Genomic DNA, 20869 nt, shown 5'->3' on the forward strand with positions numbered 1-20869 from the left:
GCAATCCAAGGGGGTAAAGGCGGCCTCAGTGGGGTGCTAATCACACCACTTTAACATTCTAACTTCCCCTTCTGTGCTCCAAGGAACTAAGAAAAAGTTTCAAGTTTTACTGGCAATGTTCTCTCGAAAATGTTTGTCTCGTTCTCGTCTCTCTCTCGAGGAACATGACTCAGTCTCGTTCTCGATTTCGTCTCGGCATTGCTATTGCTTTCCTTATCAATTCTTACATGGAAGCAGAAGTTTCTAACCTATGTATGCTTTAGAAAAGCGTAAACAGCTGAAAATAAATATTTGGTATTGTACAAATAATTACTCGTAATTACTTAGCTCTAAAAAAAACTCTAGCACATGAAGATTGACTTTCATTGCCAGGATACAATATAAGGTAAATTAAATTATTACTTTAGCAATATTACTCTAATTATTTCAACTTCTGCAACGATAAGAACAACAACAATGTTAAGAAGAGTACATTGTTAACTACTATCAAGTTAAAAATTATAGGTACTCGAGTTTGGAATCCAATTAAAAAGTAACTACAGTAGTAGACCTACATTAAAACGAGTTACATCAAAATTTAGCTTACTCAATTTAGCTTAATCTGTACTAAAAATTTTTTTTGGAGTATGCCTTATATTTTTAATAGTCCTGAGAAGAAAAAAAAATACCGCTTCTTTCGAGTATTGCAAACGATCTCTCTCTTTGAGATTGTAGGATTCCCCAATACTAAAAAAAAAGTTGTTTCGCCAAATTAATAAAAACGGCTCTTTGACAAATTTTAATACTCTGAAAATTACGAATTGTGTTTAAAACCTTTCTGCTAACACTGTACTAAAATTTAATCACGCTCGGACAACCCGTTTGTATTTATAAAATCTCAAAGAAAGCGATTCTTTGCAAAACTCGAAAGAACCGATATTTTTTTCTTCTCAGGACTATTAAAAATATAAGGCATACTCCGAAAAAAAATGTTTAGTATATATTAAGCTAAATTGAGTAAGCTAAATTTTGATGGAACTCGTTTTAATGTAGGTCTACTGGTTAATTTTTAATTGGAGTCGCAACTCAAGTACCTATAATTATTAATCCAGCAGTAGTGCGTAGTTGGAGATCGGTTAGTTTATTGAACTTTCCAGCCTGACAATTGCCTATTTTGGAGGAGTAGGGAAGTATTTATTAAGCTGCCTTGACTGACTCTCACCTAACAAGTCTGTAGATGCCAGGGCTTCCTGGAGATGAGGCCTGCTCGAAGAAAGGTTTATTAAGAACAACAAAAGGTTTTGACACATCTTTTTCTGTTAATAAAAACTTGTACATCGATAAATATAAAATTTAAAACTTCCGCCATTAATTTCTTACATAAAGGTTAGTACATCAACATCTTCTGAATTTTGATAGGCGTTCATTAGATTACGTCATAATATTACGTTGATCGGAGCAATCAACTTTACTCTTTTTTGTCATAACATATCCTTTAATTTACAACCTTTCACCTTATACATTTTCTATTTCTTTCTTTATAAATGTCATAACAAATTTATCAAATTAAGCAAGGCGCAACATCCTCGTCTTCACAATTTGCCAAAAAGGGGCAGAAAAAGAGAAGTAAAAAAAATGATACCAAATCGAAGCATCAATTATATTTGATGCACTTAGTTTTCTGTGTACGAAGAACTGTACCCATGCATAAAATGTTTCATTGTACGTCGGGAACCTCCCTTTCTTTTAGCTTCAGGGAGTTAAAAACATTCAATTGTCAAGTTTTTCACGAAGCGAATTTCCCTGAAATTACATGCGTATGAGTAAATGAGCCTATTTCCAAGAAAAGCTGTGCTTCTTCATTGCCAATCTATTCTCGTCTTTAATAAGCTTTCTTCCTCAACAGTTATCTTCTCTCTATGGTATGGGGATTTGTTATTTCTTCTTACGTGCGAGCTCAAGATACCAAGAAAAGTTCAGTAATAAGAGGAGCAATTATTGGTGAAATTCACCAAGAACAGAAAACCAAGACGGCAAGGTCATGTTAATATCACAAATTTTATATATATACATATCGTTTCTTAATCTTTCAGCCTGCTGTTGCTATTGTCTTCTTTTCTTCCGTACATTATTCTGTATGGTTATTGTTCTGTGATGTTCTATGCCAGTGCATATTCTAGGAAATTAAGCAAAGCCATACTGTGGTATCAGTCCCCAGTACTGATTACCTGTAACATCGTCACAACAATGGTATCGTTGATACTTTTGTTGTATAGGCCAAGAAGCTTTATTTTTCTAGATCTGGGTCACATCGTGAACCTCATTATATATTTCACTCTAAATATGTACGAGGAGAGATCGGTATGTAAGCGTGCAAATGTGGAAAATGTGTTGAAGTTTTGCCTCAGCAACGTACAGATGAGTTATCGAGGGTGAGGTGGAAGGCTTCTTAGGAATGTTACGAATAAGGAAAAAATCAACAGTATTGAAAAAGCATGCCGTGTTTGTGGATCTTTTTCTCTTCTCTTATTCTCCTCTCCTTGTCTATCTCTCTCGCTCTCTCTCTGTGATATGTGTATGTCTATCTCACCTTCCCTCTTTCTGTACCTACCTCTATCACTCTTGTTCCTTATTCCCTTCCCCTCTCTGTGTTATCTTTTCTCTCCCTCCCTCACTTATTCTCTCTCTATCTACCTACACTTATCTCTGTGTATCTTCTATCCTTTCTCCGTTCCCCCTTCCCTCCCCTCTCTCTCTCCCCCTCTCTGCTATCTTTTTTCACTATCCCTCCCTTCTTCTCCCCTACTATCTCACTTTTCCTCTATATTTTTTTTTCATTTCCTTCATCCCTATCTCCTCTCTCTCTCTCTCTCTCTCTCTGTCTCTCTCTCTCTCTCTCTCTCTCTGTTATCTCTCCTCTTTCTCCTTACCATCCTCTCTAACTGCCTCACCCTTCTCTCTTTGTTCCTCCTTCCTTCCACCCTCCCCCTGTGTTATATTTTCCCTAACTCCTTCCCTTTCTCTCCTCTAACTGTCTCTCTCTCTCTCTCCTCTGTTTGTCTCTTCTATCCTTTCTCCTTCCTCTCCCTTTAAGTTACGTTTACTCTCCCTCCCTCCATTCCATTCTATCTATCTATCTATCTATCTATCTACACATATATATATATATATATATATATATCACTTCTCTCTCTATGTTTGTTCTATCTCTTCTCCCTTTCCTTCTTTCATGTCCCTCTCTCTGTTACGTTTCTCTCTGTGTTTGTCCTATCTCTTCTCCTGTTCTTTCTTCCATGTCCCTCTCTCTGTTACGTTTATCTCAATATTTGTTCTATCTCTTCTCCCGTTCTTTTTTCCATCTTCCTCTCTCTGTTACGTTTCTCTCTATGTTTCTTCTATCTTTTATCCCGTTCCTTCTTCCATGTCCCTTTCTCTGTTACGTTTATCTCTATGTTTGTTCTATGTTTCCTCTCGCCCCTCCTGCCCTCCTCATTTCTCTATGCTACATTTTCTTTCCTCCTTCCCTTATTCTCTCTCTAATATTCTCTCTCACTCTTGTCTCAGTGTTTCTTCTCGCCCTTTCTCTCTCTCTCTCTCTACTTGTCTCGTATGCCTGCTTCAAGTTCCCCTCCTCACTCTTTCCTTCTATATCCTTGTCTTTCTCTTCCATCTACTTTTCTCTTCGTCCGTCTTGCTCTCCCACACCATTCTCCTTGTACCTCACCCACGCACACAACAAGGCTAGTTACGAGTGAGTACCGAAAGAGCACACACTAACACAAATCGAAAATGCGTCATTTAGTTACACTAAGAAACTTACTTCCATGTTGTATTATTAGACGATGACGGTGCAAGAACATTTACCACCTGTCACTGGTGAAAAACATGTCAAGAAATTATCTTCCAGTAACTTCACCCCGTCCCTTCAGAAAATTCACGATGCGTGACTTTGACAAGATCGTCCGTCGATAGCAACTTTTCTCGCTGTAGCCAGGGGCGAGTTCCTCGAATAAAAGTTCAGCTATTAATTTCGAATCTGTCGTCCAATCATGCCCTCCGCCGCACAACTCCTCACCAGTCACCCCCCTGCTTTCCAGAGGTGAGGGTTGTAATAACATTTCCCTCCCCTCGAGTTTACCGAAACTTCCACTTTTTTCTGATTGAATTTATGTTAAGAAAGAAACGACCGGACTACAAATTTCCTCTCTCGTCGCTCTTCCCGTGTCACCGACTGACAAGTTTGATAACGATTCTTTCTTCTCAAGTTTGATATGAGGCGCTATATTAATTTCGCTAGACCTGAGGGTGTTTCTAGATGCAGGCTGGGAACTTGCGATGAACTACGATCTGTTTGCGTACCGTTGTCATGGTGAATGATATGTTTGTTTCTTGTTTTCGGTTGTAAAGCAGGGAGGGAAACTTATACATTGTTGACGTTTCGTCACTTCCGCTACTGCGGACGTAATTGTTCTGTATTCGAATATCCTAGAACTTAGATAACCTCTTATGCACTGCGTAACTTGTGCTGCCTATAACAATTGGTATCGTGATCAGCGGCGGCGCCAGAGTTATTCATTTAGGTGTGCTGAGGGAGTGCGATTCTGAAAATAAGGAAAACATGAAACACGCATTCAACCTTTCAAAACTGGAACGAGGGGACAAGGACAGTTTACTTTCCCTTGGTAGATAAGTTTTAGCATAGTGCGGGGGCTAAAATAGCAAAAAGCGTGGGGCAACTGCATCCCTAATCGCCGCCACTGATTAACATAAATTACTGACTGAAATTAAAATACGAGGGGCGATCAGGTTGCTCTGACCCTAACATAGAAAGAGCGGCAATAGGGTTTCAATTTTATTTTTATTTTTCAACATACTCCCCTGTAACTCCAATGCACTTCTCCCATCGGTGCTCCAACGCGTGGATACCTTGCAAAAAAAATCTTCCGACTGGTCCTCCAACCATGAGTCCACAGCCCTTATCACCTCAGAATCATCAGAAAATTTTTGCCCACGAATGTCATTCTTCAAATGTTTGAACAAATGGAAATCACTGGGGCCCAAATCTGGGGAATAGAGTGGGTGGGGCAGCAATTCGAACGATGCATCTGCGATAGCGGCCCTCGCAATGCGTGAGGTGTGGACAGGTGCATTGTCCTGGTGAAGGAGCACACCACGGGTCAACATCCCACGCCTCTTTTTCTTGATGGAATCACGTAATTTCTTGATTAGGTCACTGTAGTATGTGCCAGTGATGGTTTGGCCTCTTTGTAGATAGTCCACAAGAACCCTTGCAGTCCTAGAAAATTGAGGCCATCACCTTCTTGGCTGACGTTTGCACCTTGAACTTCTTCGTTGGTGGAGAATGTGGGTGTTTCCACTCCATGCTTTGTGATTTTGTTTCTGGGTCGAAGTGATGGACCCATGTTTCATCCATAGTTACAAATCGGGCAAGAAAATCGTCTATATCAGCACGAAACTTGTCAAGAAGTTCTTGACTGATGAGCACTCGGGTGCGCTTCTGATCTGGGGTGAGGTTTCGAGGGACCCATCTTGCAGGAATTTTTTTCATTTGCAATTCCTGGGTAATTATGTTTTGCACAGTGCCATATGACAGGCCACACATATCAGCAACATGACGGATAGTGACTCGACGATCCTTCAGCACGATATGTGGACTTTGTTAATGTTTTCGGTCGTCATGACAGTTTTTTGTGCTCCACCTTCATGTTCATCCTCACACGACTCTCTCCCACAATTAAACTCACGACACCATATCTTCACCATATTGTATGAAGGAGCACTGTCCCCTAATGTATCCACCAAGTCCTCATGAATTTTGGATACCGTCCACTTCTTCTTCACAAAATATTTAATCACAGCTCTCACCTCAGTTTTCTCCATTCTGGCACATTGACACAACTTCACTCAGTTAAACCCCTGTAAAAAGAAAACTGTACGTTACTTAGACTTGCAATTCAGATTGAAAGCATATAAAGGATCACTAAACAATAACAAAATAAAAAATCAATCGTGACGTCATTCCTTCTATGTTAGGGTCGGAGCAACCTGATCGCCCCTCGTATATGTGTCAAATATATAACTTTAGATCATTTCCAAGGGATTCTGTGCTCCCCTTGCCCTCCCCCTGGACGTTCATGATGATATGTATTAAGTCTTCTACTCCAAGAAAGTGGCCATACAGTGTGAACATTCAGATACACGTTGCAGTCTTATTGAACTATGTAGTGAAATACAAAATAAAATCATCCTGCCCTCAAAAATACAATTTTTGAAGCTTTTCAATTTAACCAATGGAGGTACAAAATACATAGTACACCCTGTCTGCCACAAGACAAAACGCGAAGAGCTCAGCAACTTTGTCATCTTGAAAATCCCTTCTGCCGCACTATCCCCAACAACGAACTGTAAAATTTCTTCGTGAACATTGGGCCTCTTCCCAACAGTTTTTGAAAAAGCTTGAAATGGTACGTTTACTAGGAATGTTCCGTGGAACAAATACCGGGTGTTTCAACAGAAACGCCGTGATTTCAAATGGCATTTTAAAATATTTATTAGATCTACACACACAAAAAAATACATAATCTGATAGAGAAAACCCAAGAGTTTAATGGAAAACATTTTCGAAATGTCCACCTTAACGATTTATCACTTCTCTCACTTGGTTTCACATCTTGTCAAATACCTGACAAAGGGTTGCAAGACTAACTTGTGCAGTACAGTGCTCGATGTTTGCTTTCAAATCATCTAGTGATCGCTGTCCTCGTTTGAAAACTTCTTCCTGCTTTATGAAACCCCCACAAGAAATAGTCACATGGGTTAGGTCTAGTTGGAGGCCTCTCTAAACCATTTTGAAAGAAATGTGTGTAGCGATTTGAAATTACACGATGGTTGAATTTTAAGTGGAGGAAGGTCAGGACAGGTTCAGTTGCATACGGCCTAGCTCCATCTAGCTGGAACCATTGCTGACGAATTGGACAATGTTTCCGACGAAGACCAGGTCACGTATTCTCCAGCCGTAACCATTGTTGGGCAGAAACAAGAGAGCGTGACTCAATAAACCAGGTCACGAACTGAATCTTCTGCTGCAGTGAAAGTCTCCTGTCCTCCATTACTGTACTACAAACACAGATAAAAATTAAATTAAATTACATTTTAGACTTTTGCCAATCATAACATATACAAATGATTACTGTGAATATACTAAATATTTTTTTAGGGTCATTTGAAATCGCGGCATTTCTTTGAAACACCCGATACATAGAACGTAGTAAGAAGAAAACTACCCTTCATGTTACAACTCGCATTAAATAATTTCCCGAGTACAACCTGGTGATACCTTGAAAGCAGCTGAAATTCTTGCTCCAGTGCGAGGAAGAACAAGCAGACGAAAAATAAACCTTTTATCAACAATGAAAGAAAGAAGAAACGTAACTCACATTAAGCTGTAGGCAATTATCAAAAACCACGGACAGACCACTTGAAGAAACAAGAGAAGAAAAAAATCATAAGAACAATGCTGAGGAAAGAAAAAAAACTGTCGCTGATCTTTATAGAGGTTGCCGCCAGTGCAGAAAAGTATGTATATCGGCACCTCTTTCAGTGCTTGCCTGTTGCATACAAAAATAACGGTCTTACTTCAGTACATATTCGGCGCTCAATATGACGACATGACATAATATTATACATTAATGCTATTGTTTTCAGTTGAACGTAGGGGGTGCTGAAAGGGGTGCGGAAGAAATTAAGGGGCGCGCAAGCACACCCTCGCGCCCCTCTGGCGCCGCCCCTGATCGTGATGAACCACCTTCGTAGTGTACCTCACATTTCCTGAGCTACCTTGGCCTTCGTAGAAGGTAGGATACACAAAGAATGCGTTTACAACAGCAATGTACATTTCAAGTAACTTATCATGAGTTGTATATAGGAAGTAGGGGTGAAAAGAGGGGGGAGAGAGCGAGGGTAGGAAATCGGAGGTGAGAGGAGTGACATTCTGTGTTTGGCTTGTAAAGGAAGAGGAACATTGAGAGGACGGGGCTGTCCATATTTTAGGACGAGAGCTTAAGGGGAGGAGGTACATTACGCACAAATTGTGCATTTATTTCAATATCGCCCGAATGGGCACTGCTCCGAAAAAAAACCTGGGTGTATCCAAGAGTATGAATTTCTCTCCATGTTGCAAGTGGAAGCGTTTTTTTTCTGTTGAGGACACGATATTTGAAAAATATGAAGAATAAGAATTTTCGGAATCCCATGTATTCCTTATGGGGAATCAACTTCAACATCAAGTTACGGCTAATCAAATGGAAGTTTCGACTTTTCCGCTTGTCCAACACATCTTCAAACCGCCCTCTTTCCGTTGATATAATTTCCTATTCCATCGGAAGTTTGATATTCCCTGGAGAACAAATCAAATAATACTCCCCATAAGCCCAATGCATTTCTCCTTGCCTCCTACGGCCATCCTGTCAGTGTTGCCAAATCTGATGCGCATATAAGAGCTATATTTCACCTTAAATGGAGTTAAAACTGACTTTCATTTACGAAGTGCTTCCTAGAGTAATGTTAGTTGTGAAATGGGTGGGGCGCTGCTGTTAGCGTTAACTCTAAATTGATGACTTATTATTATTAGTTTTCACCATCTAGATCCGGCAGCATCACCCTCTCATCGAAAATAAAGGATTTGCCTGATAACAATATTATGTCAATTTCACGTCAACACGGCGCTATATAAAAAAAATAGGTGGGGATATAAGAGGGGGTGGCGCGACGGAGCCAATATAACAATATCACGTCACGTGCAAAATGTATAATCATGGCTAAAGTTGGTCTATGTGGGCCAGTGATGGCAGGCGCCCCAGTTCACAGCCAAACGAGTGCACGAAAGAGCCAGACCTGGCTCCAAGAGAGCTAAGTTGGCAACACTGCCGCGGAGGAAGAGCTTGGGAAGATCCCCGTGGAGACTGTCCCGCATGCCCTTAAGGCCAAGCGAGTAGCGATGAGCTAACGCCACCCAGGTTCGATCCCCGCACCAAGAGGTGGTGCATTACGGTATGGTTCAAGTCCTGATTCGAACGCCAGTTCGGTATCTTTGACATACCTGTTTAGACATCCAATACGAATAGCGACGACGCTACACTCCCAAGTTCTCCAAATGGTATAATAAAATAGCACAACACAACCTAGAAAAGATAACCGCAACCTCACGTTATGAAATCTCTAACTAAAGAAACTGAATTGGCAACATTTCATTTACTCCACGTGGACTTGACAAGTTCTGTCAGTTCCTAAAACGGACGCTATTGGTGGGAAAGGTTTGGGGGGGAGAATATATTGGGGCTCCATGTGAACTGGACACATGGTTGTCAGAGAGAAATTGATCCTTCGGAACGTTCTTTGGAGGAAAGAGGCGTTCGAATCAGGACTCCAACTTTACCTTTTTGCACTGTTTGGAAGTATATTATGAAATGGATGAAGGAACGCTCACAAAGAAGACACATGTCTGGGCTGGGATTCGAATCCTGGACTCTTGGTGACGTAGCGCGATGTGCTAGACACTCCACCACAGGGATTGACGATTACACATATCAGCTGGAAATGAAACCAATAACTTGACTGGCATTTCAACTCAAGATGAATCCGAGAACGGGACAGACACTTCAACCAGAGATGACTCTTGCGTCCAATCTATCCCCATTTCAACTAGTCACCCTAGAATTTACTGGGATCACTTTGCAGTCATTACGTATCTGCTACCCATATACAGTGGCTGCTGTTTCGGTAACGAGTATTGATCTTGTTTTAGCTTCTGCTTCACCTTTGGAGAAGAAGAAGAAGAGGGTTGCGCGGTTTCTCAGAGAAGGTCGTTCGTTACAGTGACTGATGATTGTGGTGGCTTATCGAAGCGCAATAAAGTGTTCCAGGAACACGTTATTAGTAACTTCTCTGTGAATAAATCCGACAAGAATAGATCTCCTACGTTGAAATACTGTCCTCGCATCCTGATCAAACCTATCTTAATTGATCGAATGAGTTGTCAATTTTATTATATCAGGAATCGTGTGGTTTTGTTTACATTAACCTCCCTGTTACAGTGGATGGAGTGTTGAAACCATTGTGACTTTTAGCCAACCAGTCTCTAGACGTGACCACATCTCTCGAATTTCATAAGATACTCCATGTTATTTGAAGCCGCGGTAGCTCAGTCGTTAGGGCGTCTGGCTACCATGCGAGAGACCCGGGTGCGTTCCCTGGCGGGGTAGAAGCGGGACTTTTTCAACATGTTCAAGCGGCTCCGGCGCCCACCCAGCGTCGTATAAAGTGGATACCTGGAGGAAACTCTGGGGGGAAGGGGTAATGGCGGCCAGGGGCGTGGTGCTGATCACATCACCCCCACCTTCGGCCGAGATCAAGAAAGTGTGGGCCCTAACTCCACACTCCCTATACGCCTTCATGGTTTAGTGCAAAGCACAGGGAGCACTTTACTTTAACTTTTTTTTTTACTCCATGTTACTTTCAACATCACTGCGAAACGATATAAACTAGCCGACAGGTGTCCTCTGGTGCAGTGGTAACTTCCTTGCCTGGTAATCAAGGGGTCCCGGGTTCGATACCCGCTTGAGACACACATAGTGGTCCGGTTCCACTTTAAACTGTAGGCCCAGTCCCCAGTCTGTGCATATAAGTAATCTTAACATGTCAACACACTCACTGATAGCTCCACTGTACCAACCTCCCACTTTGATAATGTCTTTGCATTTGTTAGCCCCAAATTTATCATTCTTTTAGATGTCCACACAAGCACCTACGATACACGCAAATGAACCACCCGCTTGTTTATGTAGTACGCATCAGTTAACTTCCTGTCGTTCAGATACCATGCATATTCCAATGACGTTCCCGGTCTATAATCATTGATGCACTCTTTAGGGACGATTGGTAGAGGAAGATTATTTGCATAACATCTATGGCTGTTATGCATTTGAAGCATCGGGACGAGTCACAACTCTCGAAGCAGGCAATTAACCAAGCGAGCCGCTGACGTCATCTCAACCCATAGCCTATCGCTAAGCCACTTGCTCAGGTTCTACACGCCCACTAGGTTTGCTAGACAGATTCGCGCCGTCCGCTGGAGATGTTCCCAAAGTAATTCGACTCTACCAAAATGGAACATTCTTGTCAAGTGTGGATCGCATCGAAGATGTATTCGCTGCTATGGTGCATGCTCACAGGAGAAATTGACGCAGTTATATCCTAACGTTTTAGCATCGAGTTTCCTTGGTTCAAATGCCGGCCTGGGCATGTGCGTCCGTTGTGAGTGTCCCTTCATCAATTTCATCATATCATCACTCATCTTCATCATCGCAATTAGTGACGCTAATTAACAAAAATAAAAATATTGTGCAATATTTATTTTGTTCATGATTGGTTACACTCTTAGATATGCGATTTACAATTACTTTGTCGTAGGACTTGAAAACAAGCCAACAGTGTCTCGTTTGTTTACGAAATTTAGTAATTCAGAAACAATGATTTCGATGTAAGAATATTTCTAGTAATACAGGGCAGGGCGTCAATAAGAATTGTTCACCATTTCACAGCAATAACAAGAATTGTAGTTGAAAAGCAAAAGCATACTACGCTTCATGTGACGTACTCAAAACATATTTTGGGTTCAGTCCATTTCGACACCTCTTGTTCAACTCCGTCCATACTCCTCATCAACAGTGGCAATTGCAGTTAATATTTATTGGTCTTTAAATCATCAAGCTCAATCACAGGAATTTGCTAATTTTGCCATTGACATAACCCCACAAAAAGAAAGTCCAGGGTTGTAATATCAGGAGACCTAGAAGGCCAGGTAATTGGACTATCTCTAACAATCCAACTCGCTGGGAAAGATGTGTTCCTGACATTTCTCACAATCCCGGCGCAATGTGGTGGTGCACCATCTTGTTGATAAAAACTACTTCAAAAACCTTTAAGAGTTCTATCATCTTATGAAGCGCAGTATGCTTTTGTGTCTCAAGCAAGTTTATAGGCACCCTATAGTTCTTACACGAACTATTCTACGCATGCATTTCCAACATTTCTTTCCGGAATTTTCATCGATTTAAATAATGTATGGCGAAGGTATGAAAAACTGAATTGTATTTTCTTCGTTCTAGGTTATATTGAATGCTGAACAGTGACCCTCACACTCCTCGATGAGGAAAATAAGGACTTGAAGAAAATGATGGGAAAACATCAACTGAGGTAAGAATTTTCTAATAGTATGCTGCTTGTTAATCCCAGTACTAATTTCACTACCATCTATTTCCCCAATATCCGTCCTACATTGTACAGTCATCGGCAATAAAAATGGGACACCTAGATCCTGAAATGCTCGCTTCCTTGCAAGGCGTTGTGTGTGTTGCCTAACTCTACGGAGGTGGTAGCAGTTTCCACTGAAAATTCGGTATTAAAATGCACTTATCGCCGTAAAGTTAGGCAAAAGTGTCCCACTTTTATTGCCGGTGACTGTACATACTGATCGTTGCGTAACTATGCTACTGCTCGCTAAAACTATCTAACTACTCCACTCTAAGATATACCTGACTCTCATTGGTAGGTTTCTGTGCTTATGCACTATTTTACGACACGCTTGTGCATAAAGTTCTTTCGAAAGTATTTTCATCGAGTGATTGTTTTATTGTTACGGTACGTATCCTTCACAAGGACGGTATTGCAAAATAAAAATCGTGTTTATAAAATTTTGCTCTCGTAATATGAATACAGTAAAACCTCGTTAATCCGGACTTCGCTTAATCCGGACAGGCAAAAGGAAAAAGAAAGCAGAATGCAAGGTTTTTAAATGTGGCTATAACCGGAGTTTTAATGCACTTTCTACTGTTCTTTTCGGTTAATTCAGTCAATCCGGTCTTTCGTTAAACCGGTCAACGTATCCCCCCATTAGTCCGGATTAGCGAGGTTTTACTGTATTGACATCATTGTGCAGTTTCGAAACCATATTTGGCCTCTGTCACTCGCGCTGGAGTGTATGGTGGGTATGGTGTGCGGGGGGGAGAGGGTAACGATCCAGCCGTGAATACATTCGAAACAAAGTCGCATCGTTTACGGTCGTATAGTTTCGTCGTAAAGGTAGTCGTCAATTCCCCTTTGAAACTAACCATTCCCCGAAAGAATTTATGACTCGTCGCCCTTATCTAATATGCATATCGCCCCTTGTACGTCTGCTGAATTCCTAATGCACTTAGAGAGAACAGCTCAAATAGGGCTTGTGGGTTACCTTACACTTTGTGCACAGTTAAGCTAACCGGGACTGGTCCTGCAGTTAAAAATTGGCTACGCACAACTATTTTGCCTCCACTGGGTATCGAATCCGAGACCCCTTGATTACAATGCCAGGACGTTGCCACTACGACAAGGCCTTCAACTCATTATGAAGGCCATCTTCTATATTAAGGTATTATTTCTCTTTTCTTCTTCTCTGAATAATTGCAATTACAACGATGATGAAGAAACGAACACAGTAATATGTATAATAATTAACCAAGGATTCGAACCTAGGTACAGCCAATCTCCGTGGCGTAGTGGTTACCACAGCACGCCGTCAGGTGTCCCAGGTTCGAATCCCGGCCTTGAAATGCGTCTTCTGTATGAGTGTCCATCAATTTCATCATATCATCACCCATCCTCATCTTCGCAATTAGAAAAAGTAGCGTAGAAGGAAATAAAATAAATCAATCAATAGGTGTAAATCAATCCTGGTAGGGATGAGAATTTACCTGTGTTGCAAGGTCTGTTTGTTGCACCCCCTGAGTGAAACTGAAATTCAGACCAAAATTAAAATTTATCCAAGTGTTTTCGGTTGGGCATGGTTTCCTCTTGCTCTCTCGCAAGTAGAAACGTGTCATTTATTAATAATTAACAGCCTTAATGTACGTGTGGTAAGAAAATCTTGTGGCTGTAAGCTAGGCTCTTGTTGTGTTGGGACCATAATGCAGCGTTTTCGGGGCTGGTTTTGTCGTAAGCAAACTTCTTAATCCTGCCACGAGTTTAGCCACAATTTTGTTACAAGCAAAGTCACAAGTTCAACCACAATTCTGTTTCAAACTGGCAGATGTGGTTTTAGAAGGCGGAGTCGGTTCTTTCCTTTTGAGACTGATCTCCAGTTTCATTTCCAGGAGGCTCTCTTGTCATACCTAATCTGCTCCTCGTATTGTGTGTGTGTGTGTGTGTGTGTGTGTGTGTGTGTGTGTGTGTGTGTGTGTGTGTGTGTGTGTGTGTGTGTGTGAGAGAGAGAGAGAGAGAGAGAGAGAGAGATATTCCCTACTGGGTTTCTCTTGAATTCACTCAACACGATGACATGCATAAAACGTTGTGGCATAGCACGTACTATGCCTGGTGAGAAAGCTTCTTGAAGATAACGTGAATTGGCTCGCTTTCGGTAACGCAAGACTCTGAACTGAAATGGCACTATTTCACTCTCTCTCTCATTTTTTATTTCGCTTGCGCACATTCTCTTCCTCTCTCTCTCCCTTATTTCATCCCTCAGTCTCTCTCTATCTCACATTCTTTCTTCTCTATCGCTTCTGTCTCACTCGATTTTTCTTACTTGCCTTTCTTTTATTTTGTATTCCTACCTGCCCTTTCTCTCCCTTTTCTCTCACAGTCGACTTCTGTGGCGTAGTGGTTACCACAGCGCGCTACGACACCAGGGAGCCTGGGTTCGAATCCATGCCTGGGCATGGGTGTCCTTGTGTCCCTTAATCAATCTCATCATATCATCACTCATCCTCATCGTCGCGATTAGCTAAAAGTGGCATAAAAGCGAAATAAAATAACCTAATTCAATCAATGAAATCTGTCACTCACAGACTACTGTTCTATCTCTCTCACTCTCTCTCATTCTGATTGCCTCCTTTTTCCTCTCTTTTTATCGTTCTTCTCTGTCAATTTCTTGTCTCACTTGACTTTCTTTTCCCTTGTCCCTCTTTCATCCCTTCGATTCATATTTATATCTCCTCTTTCTCTCTCTCTCTCTTCCACATTCTCCTTCTTTCCCTCTCGCTATATATCTATGTATAACTCTCTTGTATTCTCTCCTTCATTCACTTTTACTGTTTTTCTCCTTTATTTTCTGTCTTTCTGTCCCTCCATCTGCTTCCTTCTCTCGCTCTCTCCTTTTTTCGCTTCATTATCTCACTTGATTTCCTTTTTTCTTTGTCTCTTTCTTCCTTTAAGGTTATATTTCTATCTTCCTTTTCTTTCTCTCTCTCTCTCTCTCTCTGTCTCGTACATAATTTCTTTCTTACTCTACCTTATTTTCTCTCTCTTTCACATTCTGCTTCTTTCTTTCACTCTTCTTTGTCGATCTCTTGCCTCACTTGATTTTCCTTTCCTTTCCTCCGCCTCTCGTCTTTTTACTTTACACTCTTCCTTTTATCTCTCTCTTCCCCTCCGTGTCGTTTAGCTGATCTAAAACGAAAACAACTTCCTCCGAGAACGTCAAAGTGTTAAAGTTGTCTGCTTCAAAACAAGGATCTGTATTATCTTCTGTTCAGTTTAAATAATAGAATAAAAAGCACAGCAAAAATCAGGTTGTCAGAAAATCGCTCTGGACTTCCAGAACAGGCTGACAGTATTGGAGTTGACGTAGTACTCCTGTTAAAAAGGAATACAAAGTGGCATTAATGAAGGCCCGTCTGGAAACTAACTCTTCCTGCTTCCGCAACACGAATCGTGGTGTATCTATCATCCTAACACCCATTATCAATGCTCGCGGCGCTTTTTGTCCTGTGGTGCGAGAGCTGTGCAATAAGATTTTATCACTTGCTGCTCATGCCTTTCAGCGAATACAAACTACGGATTACATCGTTAGGTACCAGAAATCTATTTTTTTTCGATTTCTCTTTCTCCCTCTTCCATTTGAGACCGCATTTCGAATGCAGTGAAAGATAAAATGTGCCGGGCGCTTGAGTTTTAATTTCCTGTTGGATCGAAGCGGTAAGGTGTCTGATTTGTGGTCACTTTTCAGTTCGACTCCAGAGATTTGTTTTACCTATAAATGTTGATCGTAGACGATCCTGGACTTTCCTATCATTCTTATCGGATGGTACTCTCTATCTCGTTATTCCTCTTATTACACCTCTCCCTTAAAAGCGCCGGTGGCTCAATCGGTAACGCGTCTGACTACCATGCTAAAGGTCCCGGGTTCGATCCCCCGGCCGGTTGAAATCCGGGAACTTTTCTAACGTTGGAAGCGGCCCCTGCGCCCACCCAGCGTCGAATAACATGGGTACCTGGGAGAAACCCTGGAGGGTAAAGGCGGTCAGGGGCGTGATGCTGATCACATCACCCCCACTCACGACCGGATCAAGAAGGTGTGGGGCGTTACCCCACACCCCCTATACGCCTTCATGGCGTGGTGCTAAGCACAGGGGAGCACTTTACCTTTTTTACCTTAAAAGCGCCTCCCTCTCTCTCTCTCTCTCTCTCTCTCTCTCGTGTTGTTCCTGTCTCTAACACTTTCTGTCGTTTTCTCTCTTTCTGTCTTTCTTGTTATTCCTTTGTTTCCCTGGTTCTCTATTTCTTTCTGTTTCCCACTATCTAATCTTCTCTTCCTCTCGTTATCCCTGTCTCTCATTTTTCTCTTACCCTCTCCTGTCTCTCACCCACCCTTTCTTATATTCTCTCTCTCTCTCTCGTTATTTCTGTTTTCCTCCCCCTAACTTTCTCCTTCTTTCGTTGCAATGTCTCTCATTATTTCGGTTTCCCTTTCTCTTCCTCTATTTATTTCTGTCTCCCACTCATTCCTTAATTCTGTCTCCCACTCATTCCTTAATTCTCTCTATATATCTCTCTCTTTTGTTATTTCTGTTTCCTTTCCCTATTCTTCTCTCTCTCTCTTTTTATTCCTGTCTCTCATTCTTTCTTTGGTGCTCTCTCGTAATTCCTCTCTCTCTCTTATTATTTGGTTCTCTCTCTCCCATTATTCCCGTCCCTCCGTCTTTCTCTTTCTGTCTCTCTGAAATCCTTTCTCTCTCTCTCCCTCTTCTCTGTCGTTATTCTTGTCTCTTCTTTCTCTGTTTCCCTCTACGTAGCTTCTGTGTGGCTGTCTGATTCTTGCTCAACTATAAATGATTCTTAAACTTTTTCATGTAGGCTATTTCGGTGGTAGCATCGCCCCTCCCCCCAACCGCCAAGGTTGAGACTTCACCTTCGATGCAAGATGAGAACAAGACTGGGTTTGACTAGACGAGACCGAAGGCGTCCTACACGAGAAGAGCCGAGACTGTACCAAGTCTCATCTCGTCTTCATCCCACACCTAATTTCGACTCCAGGAAAAGTTTATCAATTTGTCCACCCACCTTTCCCTTCAACTCTTTAGAGATGCCTCCCTGTTTGTCTTTCTTCTAGGAAAACGTTGACATCTGGAAAACAAACATAACGAGACACGAGTTAATCCAAAATTCTTCTCGCACTCGGTTCCTTTGAGAATAATGATATGAGAGCGTGAGTGGAATCGACCATGGCTGGAAGATACGTTAAAAGTTGCGCAAACTATGAAGGAAATTTTTCAGCGGGCCTGATACATATTTTGTACTTGTCAGTCTTGTATTGGGCAGCGTCTCGGGGGCGTTGCGAGCAAGGGGGCGGCGGTGGGTTGTACCCATCCGTGAAAAAGTCTGGTACGTGAGAAAATTCCAGAATCATTAAAAGTAGAATGACACACAGAGAGGTTACACAGAGAAAAAGAATGACGTAAAAAGATAAGATGATCGAAAGAGACAGAGAAGCAGGGCAAGAGAGAAACAGGAAGATGGAGAGAGATGGGGAAATAAGGAGAAGGCATCAGAGAGAGACAGGTGAGTAGAGGAAGAAAGAAACAGATGAGGATGGAAAGAGAAACAAAGGGGGAAATAAGAAGGCAACAGAAAGAGATAGATAGAGAAGAAGTAGATAAAGAGATAAATATAGGAAGAAAGGAGTATATGAAGATGGAGAGAGAGAAAGAGTGAGAGAAGAAAGGAAGTAATATAGAGAGAAAGGGAGTAGGTAAGAGAAGAATGGAGCAGAGAAAGACTGAGAGGTTTAGAGAAATAGAAAGGAGAACGTGATAGGAGAGGTAGAAGGAAATAAACATATGAAGACGTATAGAGAGAGGAGAGAAAAACAGTGAGAAATGAGAAGGTGATAGATAGAGACGGAGAACTAGAGAAAGACAGAGAGAGAGACGGGTAGGAGGAAACGAAAAATATATAAAGAGTTTGAAATAAAGAAACACTGGAGAACACCTATTAAAAGCATACTTTTTCTGGGCGTATGGCATATGCTTGGGTATCACAGCAAAAGCATACGTAACTTAAGTTTTCCGGAATTTACTTTGATAATTTTATTGTCAGGGAAGTTGTAAGCTGAGAATCGAGAGAACAATAGAGAAGAATCCATAACTCACATTATGGAATAATTTTAAAAACTATATACATAGGTTGTATGTTATTTTGTATTTAGAAGATTATATGTCCGATCAATCGCTACATCATTATTTAGACATATTTTCAATTTATTAATATTAGTGTGTCTTTTAATATGTTTTATAATTGTTTTTTTATTAATAGTTTGTAACATTGATATTTATTATATGAATTATTGTAACACACATACAGGGTGGCTCAATAAGTCCCTTAACACTCCCGGTACAGGGCTACTGCAGCGCGCAACGTGGAAATGGTGACAACCAATCGTTGTCAGACCAAGAGGGAACCACATTGACGCCACCCGCGAGATCGGCGGCCATCTTGATGTCCGCCATCTTGAAACCAACGTGATAATTTTAAATGGGAAGGGGGTCGTGTGACACAACAACGTGGGTTAGAATTTCACCAGGAAACCAACTGTGACATTTGTTTGTAAGTAACTTTAATTGTTGCAGAGATAACGGTACCACAAAAGTTATAACACATGCTCAATATGGCGTCCCTGTTGCGCAACACACACGTGTAAACGTCTCTCCCATGACCTTACCACATTCTGCAGAACCTCAGGAGAGATCCATTATGCGTGTGCGCAAATGGGCCACTTCCCTGATTTTCGTATCATACGCCATGGTTTTCAGATGTCCCCAGAGATAAAAGTCAAATGGTGTCAGGCCAGGTGAGCGTGCTGGCCATTCCACAGCACCTCGGCGACCAATCCAGTGGTGAGGGAATTGTTGATCTAGGTACTGACGAACCATCATCCCATAGTGCGGTGGGGCACCATCTTGCTGGAACCATTCAGGATAGCTCCCATTCTCGGACAGCAAAGATTGTAAGATCTCCTCCCATTTAAAATTATCACGTTAGTTACAAGATGGTGGACATGAAGGTGAGCGCGGGTGACGTCAGTGTGGTTCCTCCTTGGCCTGGCAACGATTGGTCGTCACCATTTCCCCGTTGCGAGCTGCAATGGCCTTGTACCGGGGGTGTTGAGGGACTTATTGAGCCACCCTGTAGTTTAAGTGCGCTATATTTAAAGAAATTTTGAATTTGAATTTAAAATTTTGGGTTTGTCAGCACTGAGGCTATTTTGCACCCGACACATTATACGGGGTCCAGCCCCTTACCATAACTAAAATAGCATAATTGCAGCGTCGTGTTACTAAAATATTCTGAATTTCGTTAAAAGTTGGGACTGTAAATGGGCACTCAGCACACATAAGGACAAAAGCAGGACAACACACAGAATTATACTGGCCATAGAGCCAGTCGCCAGAGCCTCGTTAGTCTGCAAAATGCAGTCCAGGGTGTACTACGTGGAAGTGAGGTTGACAATTGGGGGTACTACGTGGAAGTGAGGTTGACAATTGGGGTACTACGTGGAAGTGAGGTTGACGATTGGGGGTACTACGTGGAAGTGAGGTTGACAATTGGGGGTACTACGTGGAAGTGAGGTTGACAATTGGGGGTACTACGTGGAAGTGAGGTTGACAATTGGGGTACTACGTGGAAGTGAGGTTGACAATTGGGGGTACTACGTGGAAGTGAGGTTGACAATTGGGGGTACTACGTGGAAGTGAGGTTGACAATTGGGGTACTACGTGGAAGTGAGGTTGACAATTGGGGGTACTACGTGGAAGTGAGGTTGACAATTGGGGGTACTACGTGGAAGTGAGGTTGACAATTGGGGTACTACGTGGAAGTGAGGTTGACAATTGGGGGTACTACGTGGAAGGCCACCTCTTACACCCCATTTAATGGAATGCAAATGGAGATGTCTCCTACAATATGCGCTTAAGGAAGCACTTAGTCAGAAGATTCAAGCCAATTAAAAAGCCATCACTACAGCCTTGGAATAATACTCAAGATCTGCGAATACTTGGCCTGGACTGTTATATAGATGCCTGCCTTAGAAAGGTCTGGGTGAGAGATTGAAGGTTGAGTGGCGAGAGGCGGATGGAGCTTTGTTAGGGAAGTTGCATTATCCCCGTAATGAATTCTGGAGCAGGCGAGTATCGAATGCAGTCGAATGGCCTCTAATTCGCACGCGCTTGTTCCGTCTTCCTCGTTAAATCTCATTACTCCTCGTAACGTTGTTTCCTATATATAGTCGTTGTGCGTAATTTTCACGAAAGGACGCTGGAGACTGGTGGGTGTACAAAGGAGAACAATGGACGTAAATTATCGGCTTGTCCTAAATACGGAGATTGGGCGATGAACTTTAACAAAGCCTTAATTAAATCGGTGATTAATTGCAAGCGGTGGGATAATTATGCTTTGCATAAGAAGCCCGTACGTGAATGTTACGGGGAAGCCCCTAATTAACCTTGCATTGAGAACTGACGAGGTGAAACAATAATATGTATACAGTGTATGAAGCACGCAGTAT

The 20869-nt window shown here is 41.8% G+C and overlaps 1 protein-coding gene across 3 annotated transcripts in view; it reads left to right on the forward strand.

Annotated features, from left to right (window-relative positions):
- LOC145993845 (isotocin receptor-like) overlaps window positions 1-20869 on the forward strand; it is a 931661-nt gene that overhangs the window by 782537 nt on the left and 128255 nt on the right. For all 3 annotated transcript variants that reach the window (XM_083129715.1, XM_083129707.1, XM_083129699.1), the window contains one exon: window positions 12165-12252. The gene's annotated coding sequence lies outside the window, so the exon portion shown is untranslated. The remainder of the gene's footprint in view (window positions 1-12164; window positions 12253-20869) is intronic.

Source organism: Lepisma saccharinum, chromosome 1 (genome assembly GCF_977018435.1).
Source record: "Lepisma saccharinum chromosome 1, izLepSacc3.1, whole genome shotgun sequence".
Classification (NCBI taxonomy): Eukaryota; Metazoa; Arthropoda; class Insecta; order Zygentoma; family Lepismatidae; genus Lepisma; species Lepisma saccharinum.